The sequence below is a fragment of the Vombatus ursinus genome, unplaced genomic scaffold (genome assembly GCF_900497805.2).
Source record: "Vombatus ursinus unplaced genomic scaffold, bare-nosed wombat genome assembly UNPS02014837.1, whole genome shotgun sequence".
In the NCBI taxonomy this organism is placed as follows: Eukaryota; Metazoa; Chordata; class Mammalia; order Diprotodontia; family Vombatidae; genus Vombatus; species Vombatus ursinus.
Window position 1 is genome coordinate 8,196,518 of NW_020954615.1, and position 19,376 is coordinate 8,215,893.

The following is a 19,376-nucleotide window of genomic DNA, read 5'->3' on the forward strand; positions in this document are numbered from 1 at the left end:
TTTAAACTCACTCTCTCATTTTAATTTGATGACTTTTGTTGATTTAGAAAAGCCTTGTATCCCTTACCAGTTCAAGAACTTGTAATGATATATTTAAAAATAAAGTTAAAACATTCATAGAAAGATACCTTGGCAAATGTCACGATCTTTTCAGAATTTATTTCCACACAGCATTCCAAGCACAAATAGTATTTAAAACAGTGTGTTTTACATTACAGAAAGCCCTTCATGATAGATGAACCTTTCAAGAAATGCATCTGTTATAACATTTCATATTCTGAACAAGACCATGGTTCATGGATTAATTCAGTGAGGTAACGATGACAAAGAAAGGATGGCATTGGAGTATGTTGAGAAGCATACAATATTTGAAGATAGGGGATATAGGCTTTGACCCTGGCTCTACCACTTTCTATGGGCAAGTTATTTTCCCTCTTTCAGAATCAATTTCCACTTCTTTGAAATAATAATAAGACTAGATGTCCTCTGAGGTCCCTTCCAGGTTTAGGCTTATGATTATATAAACCCCTGACATCCCATTCATTTTTGGCTGGTAACTTTGAGTACAGTGGTGTTTCAAGATGACGTTTATTCCATCAGCATAGTGAAAGATTTGGGGGAAGAAATGATCAATTGGTCAGCTGTGAAAGATAATGAAATAACAATGTTTTTTGCAACTGGAGAAACTGAGGAATTTCTAGAGTCTTGGGAAAGCAGAAAAGACGTTATTTAAATGACATTTATTTTTTTAAATTTATTTATTTTAGTTTTCAACATTCACTTCCACAAGATTTTGAGTTTCAAATTTTCTCCCCATCTTGTCCCTCCCTCACCCCAAGATGGCATGCATTCTGAATATCCCTTCCCCTAATCCACCCTCCCTTCTAACTCTCCCCCCCTTCTTTTATCCCCTTCTCCTTCTATTTTCTTGTAAGGCAGGATAGATTTCTATACCCCATTTCCTGTATTTCTTATTTCCCAGTTGCATGTGAAAACAATTTTTAACATTTGTTTGTAAAACCTTGGGTTGCAAATTTTCTTCCTTCTTCCCTCCCCACCCACCCCCATTGAAAAGTCAAGCAAAGCAATACTTTACACATGTGTAATTATGCAAAACACTTCCATAGTCCTGTTGTGAAAAACTAACTATATGTCTCTTAATCGTATCCCGCCCCTCATTTATTTTATTCTCTCTTTTGACCCTGTCCCTCCTAAGATGTGTTAGCTTTTGAATACACCCTCCCCCAATTTACCTTCCCCTCTATCATCCCCCTGCTCTCTTGTCCCCTTCCCCCCTATTTTCCTGTAGGGTAAGATAGATTTCCATACCAATCAAGTTTGTGTTATTCCCTCCTTAAGCCAAATCCTATGAGAATAAGATTCACTCATTCCCTCTCACCTTCCCCCATTTCCCTTCCTCTGTAAAAGTCTTTTTTGTCTGTTTTATGTGAGATAATTTACCTCATTCTACCTCTCCCTTTCTCCTTCTCCCAGTATACTCGTCTCTCACCCCTTAATTTTATTCTCTAGATATCACCCCTTCTTATTCAACTCACTCTGTGCCCTCTATCAATATATATATATACATATACATATATATATACACATACACACATATATAGTATACATATATATTGTATACATGTATATATTTTGTATACATACACACACACACACATATATATATATATGCATACATAATTTTTTCCCTCCAACTACCGTAATACTGACAAAGGTATCATGAGTTACAAATATCACCTTTCCATGTAGGAATGTAAACAGTTCAATCTTAATAAATCTCTCATGATTTCTCTTTCCTGTTTCCCTCTTCATGTTGCACTTGGGTCTTGTATTTGAAAATCAAATTTTCTATTCAGCTCTGGTCTTTTCATCAAGAATGCTTAAAAGTCCTCTATTTCACTGAATATCAATTTTTCCCCCGAAGGATTATGCCCAGTTTTGCTGGATAGGTGATTCTTGGTTGTAATCCTATCTCCTTTGCCCTCCAGAATATTATATTCCATGCACTGTGGTCCCTTAATGTAGAAGGTGCTAAATCTTCTGCTATCCTGATTGTGTTTCCACAATACTTTAATTGTTTCTTTCTGGTTGCTTGCAATATTTTCTCCTTGACCTGGGAACTCTGGAATTTGGCTACAATAGTCTTAGGAATTTTCCTTTGGGGATCTCTTTCAGTAGGTGATTGGTGGATTCTTTCAATTTCTGTTTTGCCCTCTGGTTCCAAAATATCAGGGCAGTTTTCCTTGATAATTTCTTAAAAGATGATGTCTAGGCTCTTTTTTTGATCTTGGCTTTCAGATAATCCAATAAGTTTTAAATTCTCTCTCCTGGATTTATTTTCCAGGTCAGTTGTTTTTCCAATGAGATATTTCACATTGTTTTTGATTTTTTTCATTCTTTTGAATTTGTTTTACAGTGCCTTGATTATCCATAATGTCACTAGCTTCCAATTGTTCTATTCTAATTTTTAAGGAATTGTTTTCTTCAGTGAGTTTTTGGCCTTCCTTTTCCATTTGGACAATTTTGCTTTTTAAGGCATTCTTCTCCTCATTGGCTTTTTGGACCTCTCTTCCCATTTGGGTTAGGCTATTTTTTAAGGCATTATTTTCTTCAGCATGTTTTTGGGTCACCTTTAGCAAGCTGGTGACTTGTTTTTCATGATTTTCTTGCGTCATTCTCATTTATCTTCCCAGTTTTTCCTCTAATTCTCTGACTTGTTTCTCAAACTCATTTTTGAGCTCTTTCATGGTTTGGGACTGATTCATATTTTCTTGGAGGCTTTGAATATAGGAGTTTTGACTTTGTTGTCTTCTTCTGGTTGTATGTTTGATCTTCCTTGTTACCAAAGAAGGATTCTATGGTCTGACTTTTTTGTGCCTTTGTTTGTTCATAATCCCAGCCAATTACTTGAGTTTTAAAGGCTTTGTTAAGGTAGGGGTCTGCTTCCAGTGTGGAGAATGTATTGTCCCAAGCTTTGGGGGTTTTGTGTAGCTGTTTTCAGAGATCCTTCTAGGGACTTGTAAATTTTCAATTCTTCCAAGGTGGTATAATAAGGGTTGAGGTGTTTACTCCTTTCCTGGCCTGTGTTCTGGTCTATAAGTGACCACAAGCACTCTTTCCTTCCTTGAAACTGTGAGGAGGATTTCCTCTCCACCACCACAACAAGCTCCACTATAAGCTCCACCATGCTCACACTCCTGTTCACCCCAGTATCCCTACCCAGAACTGTGATCCAGATCCAAGCACGGGCAAAGCAAGAAATTCCTGCCTCAGCACTGGCAAATAGATCCCTGCAATCCCTCTCTAATCATCCACTTGACTCCCTCTCAGTCTGTGTGTGAGAAGCTCTGGAAGCAGCTGCCACTCTGGAGTCAAGCTCGAGGAGTGGGACTGGGACCTTGCTTCTTTCTCACCACAGTCACAGACTTTTCCCACTGATATAAGTTGTCTTTGCTGTTCCTGGGGTTAAGAAGTCTGGAAACCACCACAACTGCCTGGGATTCATTTCTTTGAGGCCTGCTCTAGATTTGCTGAGACCTGTTTTTCCTGTGTGCCCATACCAAACTGCACTCCTCTCCCTGCCCAGCACAACAGAACTTTCTAATCAACCATCCAAGTTGTCTTGGGCTGGAAATTTGTTTCACTCTGTCTTTCTGTGGGTTCTGCTGCTTTAGGATTTGTTTAGAGCCATTTTTAAAGGTATTTGGAGGGATTCGAGGGGGAGCTCAAGCAAGTTGCTGCTTTCATGCCACCATCTTGGCTCTGTCCTCAGCAGTTTAAGTAGTTGACATTTATTAAAAACAATCAGAATTCCAATTTAGCTGATGCAAGTACTATTCCATTTTACAGATGAGGGAACTTAATCTCAAAGTTATTTGGTAATTTGACCATAATAATAGTAATAGTTAATAATTATATAAGGGCAACTAGGTGGCACAATGGATGGAGTGCCAAGCCTGGAGTCAGGAACACTCATTTTGTTGTGTTGGACATTTCTTAGCTGTGGGACCCTGGGCAAATCACTTAACCCTGTTTGCCTCAACTTCCTCATCTGTAAAATGAGTTGAAGAAGGAAATGCAAAGCACTCTAGTATCTTTGCCAAGAAAACCCCAAGTTGGGTCACAGAAAGTCTACAACTACTAAATAATGAAAACAAAGTCAAGAATATATATCGCTTTACTATTCCTAAAACATGTTTCATATAGCATTTCATTTGATCTTCACAATAGCCCTGTGAGGTTAGTGTTACTATTACCTATATCTTTTGCATGAGGAATTTGAGGCTGACAAAGGTTTAGTAAGTTGCTCAGAGTCATGGAATTAGATAGTGTTTGAAGCAGTAGTTGAACTTACATCTTCTTATATCCAGGTGCAGCACTCTATCCATCACATCACCATCTCTAAATGTGGGTCTTCACACACTAGATCCAAAGCTTTTCCCACTAACCTACAAAATATCAATTCCACTTCTTGGTTTTTGTATGATCTCTGGAAAACATTTGTCCTGAATACTTTTGATGTTTCTTTTAGTTAACCTCATTATTAGTCAAGGTAAAAGTACAAATGTTTATAGTAAAATACAGACACCTATAAACACACATATGTGTATATATACATACGCATATATGTGTATGTGTATATGTGTGTATGTGAATATATGTATGTATATACATACATACATACACACACATATATGATATTTCCAGTTAAAAAAATGTTACTAATGTGGCTTTTTCTTTATTGGGAAAATAAGGATCATAGGTCTAGAACTGGAAAGCCCCTTAAAGGTTATCCAGTATAAACTCCTCATTTATTAGATGAGTCACAGAGAAGTTAAGTGCTTTCCTTATAGTCATATAATTAGTATGTATGTATGTCTGTGTGTATGGTTGGATTTGATTCCAGATCATACTGATTCCAAATCTAGTGACATAGCTACTAAACCATACTGCCTCTGCATTACAAGTGACACAAAATAAAAGTGGAGTTGGCTGGGTCAGAGCCAAAAAAAATGAAAAAAAAATTTTACCAATCAGGAGCCCACCATTCACTGTGTGATCAAATGTCTATGTGCATGTGTTTGAGAGAGAGAGAGAGAGAGAGAGAGAGAGGGAGGGGGGGGGGGGGGGGGGGGGGGGGGGGGAGGGAGAGAGAGGGGATGAGAGTAGAGAGATGAAGATGATGACTGGAAATCAGGACTCCATTGAAGTACCAATTAATTTTGTAAACCTTATAGTACACTCCTAGGCCACACAAAAAATTTTTATAGATAAGGCAAAGAAGAGAAATAGTCATGTCTTTTCTTTAGTGAGTGGGGGGAGGAGGATGGAAAATCTTTCTTTGTTTCATGATTTTCCCTGTACAGTAAGAATGCATCCTTGAAGACAGACATTAATTACTTTTTGTCTTTGTAATCACAGTGTCTAAGACAGTATTTGAAGTATCAAAGACAATGAATCAATGAGGATTAAATTACATCAAATAGCTTTTTCCCAAATAATTCATCCCCATGTGGCCAGGCTGCTGCTGGTGTGCCTATCTGTGCAGAATTTGGTCCATCCTCAGAGTGAAAGCATAGTCTTTAATCAGGAACACATTTTAAGAACATATTTCTAGCTACTTCTGACTTTCAAGAGCCCCTCTGGTATTGCTTGCGAGAACACTGGTTCCATTCTTTGCTACTAGGAGGCATCAGAACAGAAACTTTTGGAATTAAAGAAATCATTGCTATGATTATCACATTATTTTCAGATTCTTGTACTTAAAAACTGGAAGATCTTTTTTTTTTTCTTTTTGGTGAGGTAATTGGGGTTAAGTGACTTGCCCAGAGTCACACAGTTAATAAGTGTTATGTGTCTGAGGCCAGATTTCAACTCAGGTCCTCCTGACTCCAGGTCCAGTGCTCTATCCACTGCACCACCTAGCTGCCCTGGAAGTTCTTAAATGACAGGAAGTTATCACTGAAAACTGCACCAACAGGGAATCAGTAAGAATTTACTCAGGAGCTACTCAATGCCAGACACTGGGTGGAATGCTGGCACTATGAAGACACAAATGACATAAGCTCTGCCTTCAAGCAACTTTCATATGAGTAGAAGAATTATCTTGCACTTACCAAAGACTATTCTCAATATATTAAATAAACAAAACAGTGGTTTTGTGGGGGCAAAAGGCCAATAGAATCTGGGAGGATGAGTAAAACCCCCCGTTGGAGGCCAATCATGAACTGAGCCTTGAAGGGGACTAGATGTCCTGAGAGGTGCCAGTGAGAAAGCAAGACATTCCAGGCATGGGGGTGGTGGTGGCAGGATAGATTGTGCAAAGACATGGAGACTGCAGATAAGAGTGTCATGTGTGAGGAAGAGAAAGACAACCAGTTGGACTGGATGGTTGGATGTCCAAAGGGGTAATTGATAACAAGTCAATTAAGTTGGTTGGAATCAGATTCTGAAAGCCTTTAAATGCCAAACAAAGGCAGTCTTGGCTTGTCCTAAAGGGAACAGGTGATGCCTATTGATTTCCAAACATCTTTTCTGTACCTACTATCAAACAATCAGCAAACAGTTATCGAGTCATCTCTTTGTACCAGGCACAGTGCAAAGTGCTGGTGATTAAAAAAAAAAAAAAAGTGAAAGTAAAGATCTGTCCTGCCTTCAAGGAGATTACAGTCTCATGGGGAGACATACAATACATATGACTTAGTAGATGGAAGGCAACAAGAAAGTGAAAGCACTCAAAGCTGATATGAGTAGTGAAGTCCTCCTGTAGAAGTTAGCATTTGAGCAGTCTTGAAGGAATTAAATATTTTAAGAGATGGAAGTGTTGAGGAAAAATATGGGGTCACAGGCAACACAGTGACACAGAGATAGGAGTTGGCACGTCTCATGCAAGGGACAGCAGTTAGTCTGTGTAGAGCCTAGACTCCAATATGCTGCCTTTCCTTGGAACTCATGTGAATCACTTTCCAATATTCCCCTAACTCTGCAATTCATCAGTATTTCATTTTCCCTCATTAAATGATAGGTTTGAAATATCTTAATGAATATTCACTGTTAAGAATGTGTTTGGATTAGTCATTGAAGCAGGTTAAACAAGAGCTGTTAACGAAGGCTTTAAACATATGTTTCCAACTAAAACGTGCTCGAGTGTTAGTGATGTCTGAAACTAGCCAGTTTCCTTCAACTAATTTTCTTTAAGGAAAAATAAGCCACAGACATTGATGTCTTATTTAGACATTTCCTTTTTTCTCCTAGGAAAAAATTCTTATATCATTTAAGAAAGAGAAACAAGTGAAAGCAAGGATTCCAATCAGTCTATCAATCAAAAAGCATTTATTAAGTGCCTATTTTATGCCAAGAACTATGCTAAACCCTGGGGAGAGAAGAAAGGAAAAGGAGTGTCCCTGTTATGCAGGAGTTTTGAATCTAATGAGAGAGATAAAATACAAACAAATACCAACAATCTATCTACAGAATAAATCAGAAATATCCAGCAGATAGAAATCTCTGTAATTAAGATAGATCAGGAAAGACTTCGTGTGGAAGGTAAGGTTTTAGCTACAACCTGAGGACCCATTGAAACCTTGTCACCTTGTTCAAATGTCCTTGTTCTCCCATTTTTTAGACAGTGACAGAGAGTCTAAATGAATTGGCCTAACTCACAAAGGCAGTAAGTGGAAGAGTTAAAATTTGAAGTCAGATCCCATAACTCCAGATCCAGACCTCTTTCTGAAAATCATGGAGCCAATACAGTAATCTTATTTTTAGACAACTGAGTTTATTTGGTCCTGGTATCTAGAAGTGTTAGTCACACTACCTTAGATAAGTCATTTCTTAGTATCTAGAATAAATCTGAGAGTTCATCTAGTCCAAACTCCTAATTTTGCAGTTGAGGAAAATGAACTCCAGAGGATGGAATTCAATTGCCCAAGGTCATACAAGTAATAAGTAGTGAAGTCAAAATTTGAACCCAGGTTTTATGACTACAAAGTCAGGACTTACATGTTTCCTTATATGTTTCTTCATGTCAAAATTTTCAAGCATTTTTTTCAAGCATCATCCTAGTGAAATAGAATACTACATTGAATGTCATTGTGCATCAAACCACTACCTGAATCATGAATATATCCTAAAGCATTCTTGACAACTATGGGGCCAACTCTGACTCCTTGATCTTCCTTTCTTCTCTTTATTAACAAGGTTTAAGACCAATGAATTCAGAACCAGGGTGAATGAAATGAATGAATGAATGAATGAATGGTGAAAGTGATAATCCCAGCCCTGCCTACAAGTCTCCCAAACTACTCTAATGCTCTCTGTGACTTCTCAATTGCTTGGCCATTATTCTTCTCCTTCCCTATGATCTCAGAAGAAGGGACTCTTTGTTAGAGCTCTCCTGTGTGCTTGACCCTTGTTTTACTTCCTTCTCACCCACTTGAGGGCCTTGATCCCTCAAATACTCTGCTTCTCATGAATCTTCCAAAAATCCCCTTTTCCTGGGTCCTTCCTCTCAAACAACAAGCATACTTCTGGCTGCCTATTCTAAATACAACAATGAATGCATGACCATCAATAGTTATAATAGCACCAGAAACCCCCTACCCTCTCACCTTTATTCTGCCACACTTGTGAACCATAGTCCAATATTTCACCTGGTTGTCACTGTGACCCATCAACAGTCACTACTCCCCACAGACTCTCATGTCTTACTTCGTTCTCTCTACTCAATTCCTTTCCATTTGGCTTACATCCCCACCACTCTCCTTAGAAGAATTCTCTGCAGTCACCAAAGAACTGTCATTTTCAGCTAAGCACTAGATGCAGGGCTGGCAAACTATGGCATGTAGGCCAAATCAGCCACCTGTGTTTGTGTAGCCTGTGAGCTAACCACTATTTACAACATTATTTCCATGGATTTGTTTTTAAGTGGCTTACAACCTTTGGTTAACCAACCTGGATCTAACTGGGGACTATCATTAACTCACAGCAAGGTCTTTACAGACACTTACTAATGTGTTCTATTTCCCAGACTTGTGTACATGTCTGGTCATGCTAGAGGCTTACACCACTTAATAATCTCACCACCCTTTTTTCTTGTCCTTACCAACCCAAGACAGCATGAGATTTGCAGCATATAATTATGACCATCAGACTAATTACCAAGGCTGCAAAAAGTGAGAGGGATCAAAGGCCACTCAGAGTTATTTGTTTTGGAGTAAATTAGTGGGCATTTAGAACGGTTACTATGTTATCAAATCCCTAGTGACCATTCTCCTCAATAGAAAGTTTGTTGCTCCCAATAGCAACAAAATACCCAGTAGCCTGAGAAATAAAACCTTTGGAAGAAAAGGCCCCAAGTTGCAGTTTCAAATGTCAACCAGGTTACAAAAAATACTGTGCCAAGGTCCAGGAACTGGTGTGTGAGTGTGTGTGTGTGTGTGTGTGTGTGTGTGTGCATGTGTATTTCTCTAACACGTGCAGATAGAAATCAGGGATATAGAGCCATAGATTTAGAAATAAAAGGATTCTTAGGTGAAGAACTTTAAGACAGGTAAATCATCTCAAGCCTTCCCAGGAGGCTGGAATCTTGGAGGGTTATGAGAATGTTTTCAGTTCTGCAACAGCACAGAAAAATGGGATTTTAGCATAGATGTAAATAATAAAAGAGAAATTCCTGATGACTGCCCCATAGAAAATGTTGGTTTGTATGTTTTAGATACCATGCTTTATACTAGTGATGTCAAACTCAGAGAGAAATGGAGGCCTAAGCACTCATAATGACCCAGGAAACCACAAATTAACATTATCTATGTTGTAAGGAATTTTTTTTAATTCCTAATTATGTTTTGATCTGATTTGGGTCAGACTCTGGTCTGAGCTTGACATTTCTGCTTTAAGCCACACGGGAGGATGCAAAACTTCCTAGTCATAACTCTACCTTTAAGTCCTCAGCCCTCATTTGGCAGATGAAGATATTGAAGATCAGTAGAGATCATGGGACCAATTCTAGTTCACAATATCAATCAGCAAGCATGCCTTTAGTGTCTATAATAGGTAAGGTACACAAATGGTAATTGAGATTGGAAACAATTTATTCATCATAGATCAAAAGCTGGAAAGAACTTCAAAAATATCACATTCATTCCCCTCATTTTATAGATGAGAAAATGAGGCCCATGGAGATAATTATTTCCCCAGGTTCTCATAGGTAATAAGTATCAGAGGTAGTATTTGAACTTGGGCCTTTGACCCCAGAGCCAATATACTCTTTTGGTTTTGCCCCATTTCTCACTGCCTCTTCTCTATGCCCATTTGTATAGTTTTGAAGTAGCCAAATCATCATTCAAAACTAGGTCTTCAAATTTCAAGAATGATATTGTTTCCACATTGGCTACACAGATCACTTTACCTTTTATAGAATAAAGTAACATGGAATAGATTGATTGCTAGATTTGCAATAAGAGATTGGTCTGTGGACTGGATTTTGGATTTCCTTGACAAAGAAACTCACAGCTAGGGAAACTCTCTTTACTAACTTAACTTAACTTAACTTAACTTAACCTCTGTTTGTCCTAATCCATTGGAGAAGGAAATGTCAAACCACTCCAGTAACTTTGCCCAGAAAACTCTTTGGAGTATGGCCCATGGGGTCCTGAAGTGTCAGCCATGACTGAAAAACAACTGTACCTACTTGGTAGCTTATAGACTTTGCTATCTTGGTGCATTAAGATATTAAATGACTTGTCCAGGGTTTGATAGAGATGTCTCAGAAACAGAAGTTGGATTTAACTCTTTCTGACCTCAGGAGACAGATCTCTATTAGCTATGCCAGATTGAACCTGACTTCAAATCCTGCCTTGGCCACTTATTATTATGTGACATTGGAAAAATCACTTAAACTCCATTTTTTTTTTCTTTTAAAAAGTGAGCCAGTTAGATTCAATGATCTCTATGGTTCCTGCTTTCTCTAAGTTTCTGATCACGGCATCTTATAATTCTACAGCATACCTACTTGATCCTAGCAGCCAACTTGTCTTTCACACGAGTGACCAAAGTCTATATTATCTGTATCCTCATATCCACAGAAGACACTGCATCCAGTGAGGATTAAATATATTTTTGTTATGGGAGAGAGTCAATACGTCTTAGGAAAACTGAATGATAATATTAGGGCAAATTCACCCTATAGGTGTCATCCCCAGCTCCTCACTCTTACCTTCCTCTCCATTCTGTTGCCAAGGCCTGCCAATATCACCTCTTTTAATATCTTTCATATAGGCTTCCTTCTCTCATCTCTCATTCCCACCAGCCTCATACAGTCCTTCAAACCTCAGGTCTGGATTATTACAATAGTTGGCTGGTTGGTCTGTCTTCCATAAGTCTTTCCTCATTCCCATTTATCATCCACTCTGCTGTCAAAGTGATCTTCCTAAAGTGCAAGTCTGACCATGTTACCCCCCTCACTTAAAAAAAACACAAACTCCAGTGACTCTCTATAAATTCAAGAATAAAAAATAAAATCTTCTAGCATTCAAAGTCATTCACAACCTGGCAACATCCTAAATTTTCAGTCTTCTCATACTTTAATCCCATTACCCATTGACACTGGCCTCCTTGCTATTCTTTGTACAAGATATTCCATCCAAATGCTAGACATTTTATGTTTTCATTTGTTTTAATCCTTTCCTTCATGTCATCTTCCTTTTTGATTCCAAACATTTTCACTGGTTGTTCCTCATTCCTGGAATGTTTTCCCTCCTCATCTCTGTCTCCTAGCTTCTCTAACATCTTTCAAGTCCTAGCTAAAACTCACCTTCTGCAAGAAACCTTCCCTCCCATTTCCAATGCCTACCCTTTGTTCATTATTTTCAAGTTTCCCTGTATATAGCTTGTCTGTATGTATTTATTTGCACATTGTCTCCCCCATGAGACTCTGAGCTCTTTGAGAGTGAGTCTTCTGCTATTCTTTATATCTCCTCGTCTTTAACATAGTGCCTGTCGTGCAGAAGGTGCTTAATAATATTTATTGATGGACTGAGTTGCTAATATTAATAATCATCATCACATGTTTTAGGATAATGCTATCTTCTAGCTGCTCAGTAGAGGTGGCTTAGATTAGTGTATAGGGAGTTTGCCTCTGGAGCCAAGAAGACTTAGGTTTAAGTCTTGATTTTGACACATGCTGATTGTGTGATCATGAGTAGGTCACCTAATCTTTCAATACCTCCAATAACTTCCTAAGCCTATAAGTAACAGGGAAGTTGATGATCTATATGGATAAGAGACGCCTCACTGGAAATTCCCTATACCAATGAAAGCACATATTCAACCAAAACAAAGGACTAAAATTAATTTAAAAATATCATTAAAAAGCACTTTCAAAGACTTCATCATACTTGCTTTCTCCTCACAACAATTACAGGAGGTACATGTTGAAAAGACTATTACCATCCCCATTTTACAGTGCTCAAAACTGATACTATGAAAGTTCAAGTGTATAAGAGTTTAAGTGACTTTCTATAGCTGTAAAATCTACTTTGTGGTGGAGTAAGGACTTAAACCTGGGTAGGAGGCAGCTAGGTGACTCAGTGGATACAGAGCTGGGCCTGGAGTCAGGAAGACCTGAGTTTAAATCTGACCTCAGTCACTTACTAGCTGTGTGACCCTCGACAAATCACTTAACCTCTGTTTGCCCTAATCCATTGGAGAAGGAAATGGCAAACCACTCCAGTAACTTTGCCAAGAAAACTCTTTGGATTATGGGCCATGTGGTCATGAAGAGTCAGTCATGACTGCAAAACAACTGACTCTTGAACCCTGGAACAGTTCTTGTGTCTTCCCATCACAGATGTGCCTCTGTTACAATCATCAGAAAAATCAAGCCACCTACATTTTTGATAATAATAATGGTTTTGTCATATACAACTTCAATCTAAAGACTGTGAATCAGAGTATTTCACTTTGGAGAAAGCAAACAGTATATTAGGGACAGAGAGGGAATTAACACAAACATGCATGATCAAGTGATTAAGAGGCATTTGCCAATAAATATGAGGCCAAAGGTTGAGAAAGCTTTCAAACAAATAAATGTAAACCATTAACCAGCATTTGAAAAGCTGTTCACATTTTCTACTAATAGACATGAAAACTAAAATAATTCTGAGCTTTCACCCTCAAACACATGAGATTGTTAAAGGTAAAAAAGGGAAGAGCAGTTAGGTTGTATAGTGGATAGAGCACTAACCCCAGAGTCAGGAGGACTAAGTTGCAATCCAACTTCACACACTTACTAGCTATGTGCCTGTAGGCAAGTTATGTAGCCCTGACTGTCTTTCAAAAAGATTCTCAAAGGTGATAAAAAGGCAGAAATAATAGACATATGCGTGTGCAGAACTGTGGAGTGCTGGGATTATCTTGGTCTCTAATATACTAACTTTTAGTTGAACTGGTCCAATGATTCCAGAATCCATTTTGATACTATGAATGATAAATGCTTAAAATGATTATACTGTTTAACTCGCCCTTACTAGTACTGGGCTTCCACCCAAGGATTTCAAAGAAAGAGATATCGCACAAAGATATTCCACATATAAAATGCCAAAATATTCAAAGCATCACTTTTTCATGATGAGGAAAGCAGAATCCAAGGGAGTACCCAAGGAATGACTGAAATTTTTGTGATATATGAATATATGGAATATCAAGTCAACAATAGTTCCTTTGTAATCTTCATAGAATTAAAAAATAGCCCATTTCATATTTTAAATTCTCCATACCTGGGCCCAACCTCCTTTTCCAGCCTTTTTGCATAATACTCCCCTTCATGCACACTGTGGTCTAGCCAAACTGGTCATCTTTCTGGTCTTCTAATACAGCACTCCATCCCATTCTTGCATGCCTTTGTACTTACTGGACCCTATGTAGGGCTTTGTATTGACTTTTTCTCATTGGCATTCCCCAAGAGGGATTCCTCAGAGTCCACACTATGCTTCAAGGTTCAATATAAAAGAGCCACATTCTGCATGAGGCCTTTCAAGATCTCTCTTTCCCCAAATGACACTCCAAATGACATTACTTTCCCTGTCCCCCAAAAGGCTGTCTTAAATCTAATTTTTATTTGGTATACATTTATATGTCTGCATATTATATCTCCCTTTATAATGTAGCCTTCTCTAGGTAAGAGTCTGTGATCACCCTTATCTTTGTTCTCACACGAATCTGGCACATAGTAGATACTTACTAAATACTTGCTGATTAATTGACTCATTGACTGGTTTTGTTTGGGTATTTTTGTTTGTTACAACAAAGGGTTCCACTAGGGGTGGTGAAATGAAAAATAACCAAGACGGTTAAAAATTCTCTCTCTCTCTGTGTCTCTGTGTCTCTGTGTCTCTCTGTCTCTGTCTCTCTCTCTCTGTGTCTCTATCTCAACTGTTTAGCTGTCTCTTAAATAAAACAGTTTTCACAAAAATTGTCATCAGACAGTGGATATTCCGGGTAAAGCATAGGTGCAGGGAAGGAATATGATCATATTCAAGCAACTAGTTGATGCCTGAAAATTCTTTACTTATCACAATGCTCACCAAGATCACAAAAGCTGATTGTTACAGATAGGAAAGTGAAAGGCACAGCTATTTAAATGAAGAGGCATTTTGCCTTGAGGATACTCATCTCATGCTAAAAGGGAATTCATTTTCCACAAATTAGCTGGCTTTTCACAAATGTGCCCCACTTCAAATAGCACTGAGTAGTTGGAAACTTCCTTTATTTAATGAATTTCTAGCCAGTGTTAACCACTACATTTACTTCCATCTTCCTGCCAGGTCATTTTCTTCATCACTTTAATGCTCTTTCCCTAGCAAAGAAAGGATTAAAATGAAGAGTTCGCTCCTTAGAGCTGTCAGGTTCTCTCAATGTTTCCATTACTACTATATCTCATAATGCATTTCTCTCTGTTTCTGAGTACCAAATGGAGAGCAGGGACCTCAGCCAACAACAAAACTAACTTTGGAAAGATTTGGCCCTGATAGTTGCCTGGAAGGGATGCTATTCATTTTGTTGCCTGACTGGAGCAGACTCCTTCAATCCAAAGTTTTCCCAAGCCCCTTCCCAATATTCAGGTTTCAGCAATATTCAGCAGTTTCAACTTTGGCAACCTACCAAGAATATGAAACCATAGCAGAAAAATTCCCAATTCACCAGCAGCATCAACCCTGCCTTCAGCCAAAGGAGTAGAGTTCCATCCAAGAGTTATCATCAATTCTGTTCTACAAGATGTACATTTATACAGGAGGAAATCAATGTTTTATTTGTGTTCTGAATGATTTCCCTCAGAAATAGAACATTATTTCTTCCTTCCAATCCCCAAATGTTTTAAAACAAATCTACTCACTTTTCTCATTTTCTTTTTCCAAGAATGTTAGAATTACCAAAGGTTGGTACTTTTCAAGATCGACTTTCAGCCTAAGCTAGTAGGTTCAGCAGAAAATGATAAAGAAAGATGCTTATCTTGAGGTTATTATAGTTTTTTTGCTTGAAAGTGATGCATCTTCAGCCCACATACCAATACTCATTACATTTTCAGGCCTTCCTGCTTAAATCGACTCCCTTCATAAACTATAAATTCCTTGAGGATATTGTGTTAAGGAATGTTTCATTATTGTGTTTTTATTCCCTGTGCTTGGCAAATAGTAGACATTTAACAAATATTATTTGCTTGTTTGATAATGGTCAAAATTATTTTGCTGCAACCACTCATGTCCTCTAAAGATACCTTGTACCTACTTTGTCCATTTCTTAAATATAACTATATGTATATGCTGTCTCTACATGGGAATGTGAGATCCTTGTTTTTACTTTGTTTTTGTATTCTTAAACTTCAATCTTAGCACAGTTCCTGGAGCTTAGTGAGTAATTATTAGTTGATTGATTGGGCTTTCAAAAAGGTATATTTTTAACTGAAGAGCTCAATAAAATAGGCTTACCAAATACTAATCTCACAATCATATCCAGAATCTAAGAGGTGGATGAGATTCCAGAGGTCTTCATTTAAGCCATTACTAAAAAAAAAAAAAATTCCCCTTCAACAAAGTCAACAAGTAGTCACTGAAACATTGCATGGCTTTCTGTGTCTGCATCTGGCCACCCACCCACTCACCAACAACTCCAAAGCTCATGGTTTCTCTGCTCACCATGCTGCTGCTGCACAATGCCACTTGCTCTCTGGAACCAACCCTTTCCACCGGAGCCTCGGTGCTGTTACTGCCAGAGCAAGTTCCTGGTGGACTGATTCTATCTTAAGTATTAAGAGGGAAACTACTAGCAAGAAGATGAATCTGGAACTTGAGACCTATTAGGATGATAGTGGGAAGCCTTATGTTCTTCTGAATGTTTGTAAAAGAGAAGTTCAAATATCAGGGAAGAATATAGGTGGAATACCTACACAGTGCAGGACTAGCTGAATTTTGTGAGCCATTAGCATAGTTGGCACTAAGTGAAAATAACAAGATGCTGAAAAAGTTACTGCTATGTCTATGTAGAGACCATTTCTGGAATATTTCTGGAGAGTGGGAGCCAAATTTCTACAATGGTTCTTTAAGTTCAGCTGGTATGTTGCTCTTCCCATTCCATCCTGGGAAAATCACACTCCCATCTTCAGGGATACTGGTGTATAGTTGAATGTTTGTTACTACTCTGACCCCATTACTTGTGAGTTTGATTTCACCACAGCCATGGGAGAAATTTTGAAAATCTCAAAGCAGACTATCATTCTCCTGTATGCCTATGCTAATAAACCTCTGCAAGTCTGAGTAGTGGAAAGAAATTGTGTCCTTAATAAAGGAAAAGACACTCTTTATCTTTTTTCACGTCATACCAGAGCTTTTCCAATGGAGTTGACAATAAGGATGCCTGGGCTACGTGCCTCTTTACTGAGCAGGGTATTAGTGTTTCTCTCTGCCAGTCCTAGGCCAATAAAGTGGGCCTATATAGTGAAAGTGTGTAAAGCTTCACCATGGTTTGTAAAAATGTGGATGAAGTCAAAAGGATGGAATCCCAGTTGAAAATTATTATTCATTCCATGAATTCCAATCTCGATCTTGGTGAGGCTTAAATTGCCTCCATTTTCCTGAATGGTAGTCATCTGAGGAGCCAATGCTTACAAGAAGAAAAAGTCATAACAAATAATATCATTAGCATGCAGATCCAGATGGTTTCCAAACTCAAGAAACAGGGCTCCAACCACAAGCCTCAGTGAATAATTTATCAAATTGGTATGTTTTGTTTCACAGAGCTGAAATTTGAGTAGGTGGAGTGGCTGATCTATGCATTCTCCATCTGTATGACAAAAGATGGTTATACTTCCATGGTAATAGTCACATCAGACAATGTATGATACCCTACCTATGTCATTCACCAAGTAACCAAATAACTCTCCTTAGTGAGTTGGAACACAGACAGCATCATTACATTCACTCTACTATTTGCGGTTCAAAGAGATGTTCGAGCTGGGAAGACTGTGGGAAGAGGAGAGTTTCATGTACATTGCTTAATGATCAGTCATTGAAAGTATCTCAAGGAAAAAAAAAGTAAACAACAAAGATATGTGGGTATTAAAAAGGAATCTGAAACTATTGTTTAGAGCCTTGTGGCTCTAATTCAAACTCTCCAACCCCATTCTCTACAACTTTGCTGAAACATTTTAAATTTATAGCAACTCAACCAAAAATCCTATCCTAAAACCAGAATTTCTCTCTCTCTCTCTCTCTCTCTCTCTCTCTCTCTCTCTCTCTCTCTCTCTCTCTCTCTCTCTCTCTCTCTCTCTCTCTCTCTCTCTCTCTCTCTCCTCTCTTTCCTCCCAGTCTTTGAATCTCTTGGCATTACAATGTTCAAGAACTTTAAGCAAGGCAACAAATATCATTCAGCCCATGCAACAGAAATCTCTGTGGTGCTAAGAGCTTCCACAGAAAGTCACCTCTTATTTGACTGCCATGACTGATGGATCATATAGTCCATTTTTAAGGACACTGCTGTTGTATAGCAAGGAGAGAGAGGCTTCCCCCCCCCCATTTTTCTTGTATTCAAGGAAAAATAGAAAAAGTAGAAAAAAGAGAAGTAGCTCCCTCCTATTGGAAGCTTCTTTTCAACTTTCTCCTCCTCCCCCATTTTAATAGTTTACCTTTTTGTTCCAAAGATCCAAATGCCCTAATTTCTCTCCCTTTACATGTATTCACCTTCAAACCTTTGATATCAAGATTTGAGAATTAAGTAAATACATTTTAAAATATAAGCATGTTCTCTCCTCACATTTCTCATCAAAAGTTAGGGGAGTTGGCAAACGACTGCATTTTAATATCAGCATCATTCCAAAGTTTTTAATCATCTCATTTTCTGCCACTGTCCAATTAAATCTCCTCAGTGTGGTTGTTCAATAAATAGCCTGTCTCATGACAAGTTTGTTTAGGGAAGTCTGTCCTTAGGAGATGAGTATTTTGAGTTGTCGGCATAAGTTTCTCTGTTTTGCTAGCCAAATTCATACTTCACCTTTGAAAAGATAAACCTCCAATGTAATCATGCAGGCCTTTATGCAGCCTAATTTTTTTGTTGCAACAAAATTATTGTAGATTGGGAAAAAAAATCATGAAGGGGTTATGCAGCTGGAGTAGGGATAGGGGAATGAGAGAAAGCATGTGAGTCTTGCTCATTGCACATACTCCACAGAAAGATTTAGTGGAGGCACAGACTGAATTCTGAATAGAATTTAGAGCCAATATGATTGAAAATAACCTGGATAAGAAGCTTGAAGAGCTAAAAGTAGGAAGGCAGTGAACCCCTTGGATAACCCATTGGGAGTGTGGAAAGTTTGTAGGCTCCCAGCTAGAGCTGTTCAAGAAGTAGAAGGACATAAATGGGCAGAAGCTAACACCAGACATCCACTTCCAGAAATGTACACAACCTAGCACTAATACAAAGTTAAATGACAAAAAAGAATATTGGAAGAATTTGTAAATAAAAAAAAGGAACCTGACTATAGAGAACTATTATGATGACAGGGAAGCTTAAGATACAGAGGTAAAAGAAGACAATGAATCAGAATAAAATCTTATAAGCAAAGCTTTCAAGATAAATGCAGCTTTGACACAAGTCCAACAAGAAGTTTTAGAAAAGGAAAAACAATTTAATTAAGGAGCTAAATGTTAAAAAAAAAACACACATGAGGGCAACAAAGGAAAGAATGGGAAATGAGGCAAGAGTTAAGGAAGACATGAGAAGATTTTAATTAACAACTTGCAAAAATTGGTAAAACAGCTTATTAAAGAAAATAACTCCTTGAAAATTAGAATTTGCCAAATGAAAGC

The 19,376-nt window shown here is 38.1% G+C and overlaps 1 pseudogene; it reads left to right on the forward strand.

The window, feature by feature from the left end:
- The first annotated feature begins 16,046 nt into the window (after positions 1 to 16,046).
- LOC114026299 lies at positions 16,047 to 17,413 on the forward strand (annotated as a pseudogene).
- The last annotated feature ends 1,963 nt before the right edge of the window (positions 17,414 to 19,376 follow it).